Source organism: Lepeophtheirus salmonis, chromosome 13 (genome assembly GCF_016086655.4).
Source record: "Lepeophtheirus salmonis chromosome 13, UVic_Lsal_1.4, whole genome shotgun sequence".
Taxonomy (NCBI): domain Eukaryota; kingdom Metazoa; phylum Arthropoda; class Copepoda; order Siphonostomatoida; family Caligidae; genus Lepeophtheirus; species Lepeophtheirus salmonis.
In genome coordinates, this window is record NC_052143.2 from 21,281,648 (window position 1) to 21,295,951 (window position 14,304).

The following is a 14,304-nucleotide window of genomic DNA, read 5'->3' on the forward strand; positions in this document are numbered from 1 at the left end:
TTGCTGGTGTTTGCGACATTCACTCATAAGGTGTAGTAATGGGGGTTGGCATCAGAGATGTTGGGGGGAAGTGTCAAAAAAATTCAAAAGAGGCTTGCAACGTAGGAGATGGGGTCCCCTCATTGGTGGTGTCAAAAGTGGCCTACCTGCCTTCACAATGTTCTTTGCATTCACTTTTTTGATATCTTTCTAGACAATCTAGTATTAAATCCCGAGATATCTTGCATGGGTCCTCATGACCTCGAGGGGATTGGCCTGGGCTGTGTTCTTTGGCTCCTCCGGGTCCAGTTTGGCTGATTTGACAGATCTCTTCTTCCTCTTCAACGTTTTGGACTTGCTGACGGCATAGAGTTTGTTTTGTAACTAATTGTTAAAGTTGATAATATTGTAGAGAAAAACGCGTGCAAGGAGAAGGGGGGAGGGGAATACATATGGTATCATTGTTATTTATTAGCAAAATGTTTAATGAAGATATACTACGTGTAAACTCCGTTACAGTAGATTTTATAACGTCACACTCCATGAAATTGTAATTCATTATGAACCTTATTCTCAGAATAATAGCTAATGAAACGACAATGTAGAGTATTTCGAAATATATTTGAAGTTCCAAGTTTAAAAAAGAAGGCTTTAATTAAATATAATCTACATAAAAAAAATATGGTATCATACATTTATGTTAAATATACAAAATTAAACAATTGGAATCATATGACTAATAACAATAAATTATATATACAGAATATTGAAATAATAGATTGATCCAAATAATATTTTCTTGTTCTGACACCGGAATCCAAATCAATATGGCATAACTTTAGGTTGCAAAACACAAGCGAGACGTGGAGTTTAATCAAAAAGATAATCACCCTTCTTCTTCATGTGGAAGTTGCTATATACTTTTGTACACAGGATAGATATATCTCTACCGCCGAAATCTAACTAATTATTAAAAATAAAGTAAATGTCAAAATCATAAAATTTGACAATAAATATATTAATAAAAAAATGTTATAAATAAATTCATCGTAAAGATTTAGAGCAAAAGCTAATTATGTAGTAATGTCCGGCGATATTACTCCCTATTAAGAGCATCAAAAAAGATTTCCCCCCGTTATTTAGGTATACTTACATAACAACATACTATTATCATGAAGGATATACACAATTGCTAATTATAATGCTACACCAAATGTAACTACCCTCGTTGTTGTGACCATTTAAACAGTTGTTTTTGCCTTTATGAGTTTTCTGAACACCATTTCTTGGAGCCTATCAACCATAGCTAAGCCTTAAGTGATAAAAAAGTAATATTTATTGACTATGTAATATTGGAAAACCTCATTATCATACCCAAGTATTTAAGTGAAGAAACTAGTCTCAGACAAACTAGTTGCGAACCATCCAAAGCTACTACCCCCGTTGTTGTGACCATTTAATTAGTTGTTTTTGCCATTTAATGAGTTGTGTATCATAATTCTTGATATGTTTAGCTAAAATAGAATCATATTTTATGGTTAGATTTAAAAAAAATTGAATACTTACTGTTAGATAGTACAAAATTCAGAGTTCCATTTCGAAATTAGTAAATATTTTATACTTTTTACTGATAACTTGATCGTCATTTGGTGTGGATGACTCAAAACATTTTTATATGTATTTCTTTAAATGACATCAGTACCATTATTAATTTAATGATTGTTCCTCGGGAAGGGATAGGTTTACCCGTGTATTTTTCCATAAATTTTTTGAACGTAGATGATTAGCAATGGATAAGGTTATATTACATGCAATAAGCATCTTTGTGAGATTAGTGTTAAAGTCTGACTTGATTTTTTAGATGAATATCCATGCTCTTGATATGAGATGAGGATAATGAGTGGCGTGTAATTCTAGACAGGGGACTAAATGCACATTTATATCGACAAATCCGACAAACAATCTGTTTCTCATTTGGTAAGTATTTTCCAAATTCCTGGGCCTCCATTTTCATAAATCCAGACAGAAGGTGACGTTATTTTAGGCATTTTATTCAGTTCTCTATCGACTATCACCACCTAATATTATATTAATATTGAATAATAAAGGCGGGAATGGTAACGTTCTTGATTGATAGAAGAAGATGTATATTATTAAATCAATGATGCCATAAGTATTTCTTCTCTTCTCCTCGCACGCTTTTCTATTCTTACCAAAATTATCACCCTTACTAATTGTTTATCTTTAATATACCTAAATATGAATAAATTTCAATGACTCAACCTTAATTAACTATTGAATTAGTAAAGGTTCAGATTCCTATATATTACCCGGTATTGAATGATTTGTCCGAAGCGATTTTATAAAGTAATTAAGTCAAGTAAAAATGATATAATTAATCGTAGATATAAATATTTTTTCTCAGCATAAAGTTTTAAGGTCAAGTATTAATCAAATTGTACCGTAATCACAAATACTTTGCTTCTTCAAACTAAGTTCTTAAATTACAAGTATAAAATCATTCGTGATAATTCAGTGAAATGATTATTATAATTTATAAGTATTTTATGAACGTGTGAAGGATATTTAATATATCTTTGTTTTAAAAAACTGTATTATTTCTTTAATGATTCCATCAGGGTACAAATATGTATTTTTAGAGGTCAATGTATAACATACATTTCTTTAATTATGTGACATCTATGAAGGTTCATTTTTAATCAGAGGGGAAATCCTAAACTCATTTTCTTTTATTTAAATTTGTAAAAAATAAAGAGTTCATAATAATTATATAGTTAATTTAATATTATAGAACTGGGGAGGGGATTGAACTTTAGTGATTTAGTGCTCATGTGCTGTGAGAGGGGAACTAGACCCCCCCCAACGAGTCAGATATAAGATTCTCAAAAAGACAATGAAAGATAAATATAAGATCTCTAATAAGGTTGATTAATACTATTTAAACAAACATATACAATTTTACACTCTCAAGTATTACTCATTATGTCCAAGGCCATCGCACACAGAGGTCCTACAGCGCAAATACAATCAAACTTTTATTAAGTATTGTATTGTATTTTGTATTCAAAAGAGGTAGCCTTTGAATAGCTCTACAATTTTTATGGCTTTTCGCATATCGGAGATATGCAAATCGGTCCATTTGGATAACAGCGTAGACTTCAAGGAAATATTCAAAGAGAAGATGACATACTAAGGAATCAATATCTCTTATTATCCTCCTCATCACCCGCAGTCCAACAGATTGACAGAACGAGCTGTCAGAATCCTAAAAATATATGTACCAAAAATAGAAAAGCCAGTTTAGATGAACATTTGTTAGCATATAGAGCAATACCGCTAGAGGGAGGAAATTTTTTCCATCAGAACTCACATTAGGTTAAAGTATGCACATCCTTAAACGAAATGGAGAATGCATTAGAGAGCCTAGGGAACAAAGTTTGGAAAAAGAGCCCGGATATGGACGCATTCTAACTCATCTATGAGCCTCAATGAATAGTTAATTGTACTGTTTTGTGCATGGGTACCTCTGTACTTTTGTAAAAGGGTATCTTAATCAAATACGAGCGAATAAGTTAACAACTAGTTGATTAATTAATTAGAAGTAATGTTGTGCATCCGTATAAACGTGTAAATACTGTATAATAATTATTAGTGAATCACATAATTAAAGAAATATGATGTATTTTTAAAATAGTTTTGATACAATAAGGAAAATAAAAGGAGAGGCTTTCGTAGAGATTCCTCCCACTTCTGTATGCCTCAACTGCCTATTTTTAAAATAGGGTAACAACTCATATATGTTCATTTTTGTCAATATTCAACTTATTTGCCCAATATTAATATTCTCTGAACATGGTTAAACTTAAAATAGTACTTTTTGCTCAGCTTAGAACAATATTCTTCTTTTTAATGAAGAATCGTTACACAATTTTTTAAAAAATTTGTTTTTTAACTGTCAGTTTATGATCATATATATTGAGAAAAAGAAATTAAAATATGCTGAATCTGGTACTAAGTTTCAATTTTCGGTCATAATTTGTAAGTATGCAAGTTGAACTGTATAAAGAAAGAACTAAATTATATTGTCCAATCTGTTTCATTTTGAATATATTTCCTTTGCATATTCATTAGTTATACGTAGAGCTGTCATTTTTGTAAGGATAAAAAGAGGGCAGGGTGAAGGTGGGAGTCATACACATGATACTATTGAATTAAGAGACTTGTTAGTATCAGCTGCCTGTTATATAATTACGGGGGGGATAAAATGAATTACTGCTATAAATTTTGCATTTTTTAAAAGAGTATTAATTCAGGGACAATATTCTAATTATATTTTTTTATTTATGCATTTTTACTTCAGAGAAAGAAGTTAACATCACCAAGACAAATTTAGGACTGGGCATACAAGTGAGTACAAGGAGAGAGAGAGAGGGAGACACATGGTACTATTAATTAAAGTTTATTTAAAAATCAATTGCATTTCATGCAATGATTTTAGAGGATATAATATAAATATATACTCCTATATTATGGATCTACTAACATTGACATCTCTTCAATTTCTTACCTTAAAGTCGCAATAATTATAATAATATGTTATACAATGAGAAATTAACATATTGAGTATTCAAAAATTTAAAAACTATATATGTTTATGCCCATTTGCATCTTGTTCTTGAAAAAATTTAATTATATGAATAGCTGAATAAATAGAAAATCCATATTTATTTATTTATATTTGTATGCCGTTAATAGTTACTTCATGAGTTTTAACTTAAAAACCCGACTAAATAATAAAGTCAAAAAAATTACCAACAAATTTAAAAAAATTATGAAATAAGTTTTTCTTTCCTTATGACTTAATTATAATAAGGTTTTTTCTTTTTTTAATTTGACCTCATTTTGAAGTACTTCCGGAACGCTGGAACTTTGAACGGATGGGAGGTAACGGTTTTTAATGGCAGTAAAAAAAATTAGGAGGTCATTACCAACACCTATGTAAACACGTATGATTTATAATAATTTTGAATTTCGTCAACTTTAAAAAATAGTGAATGCTCAACTCAACATGTTAAGCATTAATAAGTTAATATTTCGCCTATTTTAATGTAACAAATCGTTATTATCGTCACTTCTCAAACTGAGGACATGGCACATAGTAAAGTAGGGTCGATATTTCTTTCATTCAAGTTGATTTTGAGAATTTATTGTAAGAGGAATTTCAACTTTTACCTCCTAATATTTATTTAATAAATTATATTTGGGGGCCGGTAAAATGATTGGGATAAAAAGGTTGCGGATCAAAATGTTGGGGTAATATCGCTGCGTGGTGATATCGTTCTGTACATTATCAATGTGAGACAAAAATGTTTGGGTAATATCTTCGTGAAGCAATATCATTGTGAGCAATGTGATAGGGAGTAATTTCAATGCAAGACAATATTATTGTGTGCAATTTCATTGCCATTTATATATATTATATTCGGACTATAAAACTATTAAATGATGAAGAAACATGCCAGGAGGGAGTCCTTCCAATCTATAATAAACCCGAGCCCACAGATTGTGTATGTGAACTGCTTGGCTACAAGACATATCAACACCTAGCATTTCTACAGTACATACATCTCCATCTTCATAGCTCCAACGACTTATAAAGAAAATTACAGTGTTTGAGCAAGTTATTCGCTCACTCGTAATGAAGGAACGCGACGGGAGAAGTAGAAACAACTTATCCAAGCAATAATTTCTAGTGGATACTGGAGCTGAATAATATTTTATAATGGCCACTCCAGCAGATAGAAAACAATTCCCAAGAGGAGCATCTGTGACGGCAGTAAACTTTTAATCTATAGCTACATGGTCAGCGTTCACTGAAAATTCGGTGCACGTTTCACATTCCATCATAGAAGTCGATTTTCTGTATCATTTTACTTGTTTCAGGACATACGAATATCTTGACTCATTGATGGTTTTACCAAACTTTGTGCTATATGTATACCTACTTCAATTTTGTCTGTCAACATCAATGTTTTTTTTCTAATCATTGCTTCCAAAGCATTTTCAAGAAATTTCCTTCGTTGTTCATACTTACAACCTTTACTGCAGATATAAAAGACGACGTTTACCTCTATATAGAAACTAAAGGTCACCTGTTCATGACAAAGCAAGGAGACTTCCTCTGGATAAATTTAAAACTGCAAAAGAAGATTTTTTAATCATATATTAGAATTGGAAATTATACAGCCGTCTTTAGTCATTGATCGTCCCTCTTCATATGGTACCTAAGAAGAATGGTGATTAGAGGACCTGTTGAGATTATCTAGTCCTGAATGCGTCTACAATCCCAGACTGATATCCAATTCCACATATTCAAAATTTTACTGAAAATTTAAAAGGATCATCTATATTTTCTAAAATTTACTTGGTTCGTGCATATCACCACATCATTTTACTAAAAGAACTCCACAACGCAGCCCAAACATTTCAAAGATTTATTGATCAAGTTTTGTTTGTACTTGAATTTGGTCATGTTTACTTGGCGATATTCTAGTTGAAGGGAATTCAGAAGAACCTATTATGGACAAGGTTCAAAGGATCGTTGATTTTCCTCCTAATTAGGCACAACGAAAACTGCGTGAGTTTATTGAAATGATAACATACTATCATCGTGTTCTCAAAAGTTGTGTTAAGATTTTGGAACCTCCGTATCAGATGATGGGAGGTAAGAAAGGAAAGGACGCATATCTAACTTAGTCCACTAACGCTGATTCAGCTTTTGCAAGTGCAAAAATTGCAATCGCAAATGATACTTTCTTAGTACATTTATGCCTTACAGTTCCCATTAATATTGTAGTCGACACTTCAGACGTCGTCGCAGTTTGTGCAGTGCTGTAACAAAGAACTTAAAACCGATGGCAACCCCTTTCATTCTTTCAAACAAACTTAAATCCCCTGGAACAAGATATAGCACATTTAGCCGAGAATTGCTCGGAATCTATCGTGCAATCAAACACTTTCGCTACTTTATTGAAGGGGGGCAATTTCATTCATTAAGAGATCACAAATCGTTGACATGCACTCAAGTCTAAGTCGGATAGGAATTTACCGCGTGAAATAAGGTACATGATTTTTATGTCTGAATTCACAAGCAACATTATACACGTTCATGGTGTAGCAAACAAGCTGACGGATGCACTTTCGTACATCGTACATTTTCATACAGTTACCAAAGTGGATTTAGATGCCCTGGCGAATTTACAAAAAGAAGATGAAGAACTTCAGGTGGTCATCCGTTCCACTTAGTAGACGAGTCTTCGTGGCCTTTAATAAGATCATTTGCGGGAGGGTTTGTATCTTTAGGTATATAAAGATTATTCAAAAATAAAGATAAATTTTTAATTTTTACTTAGCTATTTATGAGTAATTAATCATCTTGGAGCAGTATTTTGATGGTCACCTTGCACTAATCCATGATGACTCCAAGTAACTCTTGCTCCCGACCTTAGTAAGATGATAGTATTTAGTAAGGGAATTTTTCAAGCTCTTAAACCTATAACACCTAACATCTTTGGATCATTACAGATAACAGAAAAAATACTAAAGTAAAAATTAAAAATTTCTCCTATTTATGAATGGATGAACTTACATCCTACGACTTGTCACTTAAATTTTAACGTCAGCCATGACTTTCAAGCAATTAAATTATAACTTGGGATGTCTTGAATCTTTTCACGAACTCTCCCATCCAGGAGCATCACCAACGATCAAATTGGTAATGGATAGTTTTGTTGGCCTGCCATGAAGAAAGACATCAGACAATGGTGCAAAGAATGCGTACAATGCCAACAATACATGATAGTAAGCCACATCAAGTGACCTATTGGACGATTTTCTAAATGGATGGAAGATTCGAGGAGATCACTGTAGACATTGTAGGCCCGTTCACTTTAATTGAAGGATTTAAATAACTGCCTACAATAGTTTATCTGTTTATTCGTTGGCCGGATCACTTCCAATGCACGATATGACTGCTGAAACGGTCGGTAAGAACTTTGTTGAGGAATGGTAAGGACGCTATGGTTTCCCAGTAAAGATCACAGCAAATATCGGACGATTTTTAAACATGACCTATTCAAAAAGCTTAACCATCTTATGGGGTGTCAGCACTTTAAGACGACAGCTTACCATCCGACAGTGAATGGCATGTTGGAGCGAATTTATAGCAACCAGAAGGCATCTCTTGGTGCATTTGCTAGTAATTGGATCGAATATCTACATAGGGCATCCGTTATACACTCAAAGAAGACATTGGTTACTCCAACTTGTTTATGGCACATACTTACGTCTTCCTCGACAATTCTTGGAAGATACGACTCCGGGCACTTGTTACTGCTATCTCAAGCTTGGCAAGTCGTTGATAGATTACCATGTAATCTTTAGTTCCTACTAAGACGAGACTACAATATAGACCGTGGTACATTTTCCATAAATTAGCAAGTGCCTCGCACGTTTTTATTAGATCTCCACCTACTACCAAAGCGCAGGACTCACCCTATCGGGGTTCGTTAAGGGTTATTGAACGCACCTACAAAACTGTTGAGATTGACAAAGATGGGAAGCACGAAACCATCAGCATCGATCCTGTTAAACCAGCATTCATGCCATCAGAGCTTACGCCAAAGACCAATGCAAAGAATGTAGGAGATCAGGGAAATGTGGAACCCACTTCAACAGGGAAATTTCCTCTGAAAATTCAGATTTGGGCCGTTATCAGCCACTAGGCAGTGTTAGATATTCAGCTGATTCCACGAAAACAAACTGTGACGGTCGAGTACTATGTAGCAAAGATCCTCAGCAAGTCTTTGATGTCAGCTTTGTCTCGTACTGAAGAAACCTCCTTTGAAGAAGAAAATGTTGTCTGACACATCAAGAGCCATTTTCCAGCAGGATGGTGCCCCTGCTCACCACTCCAAAAAGGCACAAATGTGATGTTCAGACAACTTGGATACTTTCTGGGGCAAAGGCACATGGCCTGCCAACAGGCCTGTTTGGTCTCCCATTGAAAATTTGTGAGCCATAGTCCAGAGGGAACTCAATGAAAATGGGACAACAACTTCAGAGGATGAATTAAAAAAAAACTGACAAAAGTTTGGGAAAAAATTATCCAGATACTTTGAATAACCTGTATGAAGGGATGACAAAACTCATAAAAATATATTAAGCTTAAATGTCGTCATATTGGGAAGTAAATAAAGTTCTTTGCCAAAAAAAAATTCACTTGTTAAATTATTTCATAATTTTTTTGAAAAACGACCCTCAATTTTTGGACAACATGTATATATATGAATTTAAATATAATTATAATATTTTTACTCACTTTAATCCTATTTGAAATGTAGAAGATTCTCCTCTTCACTGCAGTAATGCATTTTCTCCCCCAAAATCATAAAAAAGGGAGCTGATATTAACACGTGTCTTAATTAAGGCGTAACATATGTTTCGCTCTCGCCTTCTACTCGTACTATTTTTTTTTCATAACTAACTACTGAACTCTAGTTATAACTTATTCAAATTAAAAAAAAAACGAACCAATGAGTGTTTTTAATTTAAGATATACCCGTGCTGTAATATGGTTTTGTAAGGGGGGAGGAGCTCATTTGAGTGACTATGAATGACTCACCATTAAATAATACTATTGAACAAATTAGTGGGACTCAGGCTCCCCTGCCTCCAGTGATTTAAGCCCTTATCGTATGTATGTACTTTTTTTATAATAAAAAGCATGAGGGTACTTTTACTAAAATATACCATCACCACTTTCTCTTTCTAATTATTTTTCCTTTTTTGTCTCTCTCTCTCGCTTTTTCCATATCAAGAACTTTTTTCCCTAGACTCAACTATATATTAATCCTACAGCAACCTAATATATTAAAATGCATCATACATTACATAAATACATCAGCATAATAATTATTAACATGATAATCTGGATCGTTTAAAGTACACCAACGGTCATCACTATACTCATAATTTCCCATAGTCTCATTTTATTCGTGAACTTAGTAGAGGAAACATGCTTGCAGATATCTTCAATGCCAATTCATCCGAAGAAGCAGTGATTGGGTTGATTCAAGCCCGATGACTCCTTCCATCGTTTGTGATTTGTTCATGCAGTAGGAATTGTAAGGAAGTATTGCGTGCAGGCATCCCCTGGTATAGGTGTTCTCGGGCACATTGTAGGAAAATATATTCAATTAAAAAAAAACTATTTTTGAAAAAAGTCTCCTTTCTATTATTATCATTTATAATTTGTCGAAATAATTTTTGTGTTGTTGAGATCGATGAGTCCAAGTTCGGAAAGACGAAGTATCATAGAGGAAGGCCCCGGGGGGATAAAGACAGTGGGGATGGTTTACAGTTGAGGTTGAATACCAAACAGCGGCTACTCTGTTGCCACTCCTCGAAAAGTAAGTCGAAACCGGAACTACTGTCATGTCCGACGATTGGGCGTCCTATATGTGGGTACATTCCTTAGTTATGCAACACTTTACTGTGTTGCATAAGAGAAATTATGTGGGCCCCTTGACTTGAGCTCATACTCAGACTATTGAGTTTTTGTGGAGTCGAGTCTAGGGAATGTGGCGAAATAAATTCTCAAAGGATAAAGTTTTTGTTCACATTTTGGATCATCTTATTGAGCTATATCCACTATAAGTGTCTGTACGAGTAAAGTGATTGAAGAGAAAACACTGATTAGTAACTATTGCTCCTCTGAACCTCTGATAATCAGACAAAAAAAATAAGGAGTTGAATACTGGATAATTAAAAGGTAAGAATAAATCATATTGTTGCTTTACAAAGATATATACTTTTTTATCTCACTAGGTGAAGTATATTGGATGCTTATCGGAAGTGGACTTAGGGATATTATAGAAAAAAATCTACTTGTTATTATGGATATATATTTTAAACGTCTATCTTACTCTACTTATTTAATTTAAATATTATGATATGAATAAAACTTTTATTTATTCATAAAAACTTGTTATTTTATTTATATCAGGGTGGTGGGAGTGGTCGTTAATCTCTCTCAGTACTACTCCGCAAATAGGGTGCCTATCAAAATTGCCAACATATACTTTTATTTTTGATTTACACTGAAGAGGATTTAGAATCTTTATCATCCCTAGTCATAACTAAGGGTGATAATTTTGGTAAGAATAGAAAAGCGTGCGAGGAGAAGAGAAGAAATACTTATGGCATCATTGATTTAATAATATACATCTTCTTCTATCAATCAAGAACGTTACCATTCCCGCCTTTATTATTCAATATTAATATAATATTAGGTGGTGATAGTCGATAGAGAACTGAATAAAATGCCTAAAATAACGTCACCTTCTGTCTGGATTTATGAAAATGGAGGCCCAGGAATTTGGAAAATACTTACCAAATGAGAAACAGATTGTTTGTCGGATTTGTCGATATAAATGTGCCTTTAGTCCCCTGTCTAGAATTACACGCCACTCATTATCCTCATCTCATATCAAGAGCATGGATATTCATCTAAAAAATAAAGTTAATGATGAATACATCAAGTCAGACTTTAACACTAATCTCACAAAGTTGCTTATTGCATGTAATATAACCTTATGCATTGCTAATCATCTACGTTCAAAAAATTCATGGAAAAATACACGGGTAAACCTATCCCTTCCCGAGGAACAATCATTAAATTAATGGAGGATGTTGGTACTGATGTCATTTAAATAAATACATATAAAAATGTTTTGAGTCATCCACACCAAATGACGATCAAGTTATCAGTAAAAAGTATAAAATATTTACTAATTTCGAAATGGAACTCTGAATTTTGTACTATCTAACAGTAAGATTTCAATTTTTTTAAAATCTAACCATAAAATATGATTCTATTTTAGCTAAACATATCAAGAATTATGATACACAACTCATTAAATGGCAAAAACAACTAATTAAATGGTCACAACAACGGGGGTAGTTACATTTGGTGTAGCATTATAATTAGCAATTGTGTATATCCTTCATGATAATAGTATGTTGTTATGTAAGCATAAATAACGGGGAAAATATCTTTTTTGATGCTCTTAATAAGGAGTAATATTGGCGGACATTACTACATAATTAGCGTTTCCTCTAAATCTTTAAGATGGATTTATTTCTATCATTTTTTTTATTAATATATTTATTGTCTAATTTTATGATTTTGACATTTACTTTATTTTTAATAATTAGTTAGATTTCGGCGGTAAAGATATATCTATCCTGTGCACAAAAGTATATAGCAAATTCCACATGAAGAAGAGGGATGATAATCTTTTTTTATTAAACTTCACGTCTTGCTTGTGTTTTGCAACCTAAAGTTATGCCATATTTAACTGGATTCCGGTGTCAGAACAAGAAAATATTATTTGGATCAATCTATTATTTCAATATTCTGTATATATAATTTATTGTTATTAGTCATATGATTCCAATTGTTTATTTTGTATATTTAACATAAATGTATGATGTCATATTTTTTTATGTAGATTATATTTAATTAAAGCCTTCTTTTTTAAACTTGGAACTTCAAATATATTTCGAAATACTCTACTTTGTCGTTTCATTAGCTATTATTCTGAGAATAAGGTTCATAATACATTACAATTTCATGGAATGAAATCTACTGTAACGTATAAAAACGTCTAAGTATACGCAGTATATCTTCATTAAACATTTTGCTAATAAATACTTTCGTTATACCCTCAAAAATCATAATAAAGCAGGCAGATGATAATCACATCAGTATTTTAAACAATAATACCATATGTATTTTTTCCCCCTTCTCCTTGCACGCGTTTTTCTCTACAATATTATCAACTTTAGTCTAGTCATAACTCATAGTATGAAGTTATTTTTTGAAGAGGGGGGTAGTTGGAGGATTGAAATTTTGACCTAATATTTGTTACCCGTATTTTTTTTTCTGGATATACATCGATATCTCTTCAAATATTAGATATGAGTGGTTTGCATCTACCGGGTGTCCGGAAAGTCCTGACTGATTTCTAACTTCCAACTTCATTCAGATCTACAAGGACTAAAAGTAGAATACAGAGAAATGTTTTTAATAAAAAAGCTTCGCTTGGTTATAATCTATAATATGTTTTTAACAATTTGGCCTTTAGCCAAATAGCTTCTATAACAGCCACAATACGGGGACGGAAGGAGGAGCAGTTGTTCTTGATGTAGGTGGGGTCCATCTTGACCCAGGCCTTGGTGATACTGGCCTTGAAAGCTTTGGTACTGCTGTGGCGTTTTTTGCAAGCCTGCCTCTCAATGTGCGCCCAGATGCTGAAATCCAAGGGGTTCAGGTCGGGGGAGGAGGGGGGCCAGAAGTCCTTAGGCCAGAATTCCACATTCTCCTTCAACCACTTCTGGGTGTTCTTGGCTGTGTGTGCGGGCGCCCCATCCTGCTGGAAACACACCCTCTTGCCAGAATACTCCTTCTTGATCCATGGGACCACCTTGGTCTTGAGTACCTTGATGTAGTCCTCCGAGGTGAGCCTGTATCCCTCTCGGAAGAAGACTGGAGGCATAGCTTTACCATCTGAGCCAACAACTCCAAGCATCATGATGCTGGCTGGGTGCTTGGTCATGGACACATATTTCTCAGATCCCAATAACCATTAAGGCTAATGTAGCGATCATTTTTGTGGTTGAAGACTGGATCCACTGTAAAAGTTTTCTCACCGGAAAAAATGAGAATTCTGTCCCCATTGCTTTTCATGTTGTTCAAAATCTTCTTTCATCGGATGTATCTGGCCTCCATATTGGCCATGGACAACATGGGACGGGTGGTGCGGACCAAGGACTTGCCCCCAATGGCCTTGACAATGTTGGCAGCAGTAGTCTTACCCATGTTGTTCTTCTTGGCAATTGTTCTGATGCTCAGAAGAGGGTTTATCTTGATCTGGGCCCTGATCTTCTTCTTAGTGGCCTTTAAGACAGGTCTCCTACTTCGAGGCTTGTATTCAAGGCCTTCCGCCTTGTCCAACCTCCTCTTAATCCTGCCAATGGTGCTGGCGGCCTTAGAGATTCCTGCACGAAGCAGAGCAGCTACTTCATGTCTTTTAGCCTCCATGTCAAAATAAATTATGAATTTCGAAATGTTATCGAAACAAAACTTGTTAATCTGAAAACGGTCTTTAACTTTTATTTAGGCAACATTTACGTAAAAAGTATCTGAAACCTCGAAAAAAACCATCGAAGGTACTGGTCGAG

General features: G+C 33.9%; 2 long non-coding RNA genes across 2 annotated transcripts; one reads left to right on the forward strand and one right to left on the reverse strand.

Moving 5' to 3' along the window:
• Positions 1-982: 982 nt before the first annotated feature.
• LOC139907070 (uncharacterized) lies at positions 983-3,150 on the reverse strand. The gene is made up of 3 exons (XR_011783385.1): positions 1,546-3,150; positions 1,354-1,493; positions 983-1,291 (listed from the first exon to the last, which is right to left on the reverse strand). It is a non-coding gene; the product is annotated as an uncharacterized lncRNA (long non-coding RNA).
• Positions 3,151-11,240: 8,090 nt separating this feature from the next.
• Positions 11,241-12,559, forward strand: LOC139906973 (uncharacterized). Its single transcript, XR_011783254.1, has 3 exons — positions 11,241-11,890; positions 11,943-12,088; positions 12,277-12,559. It is a non-coding gene; the product is annotated as an uncharacterized lncRNA (long non-coding RNA).
• The last annotated feature ends 1,745 nt before the right edge of the window (positions 12,560-14,304 follow it).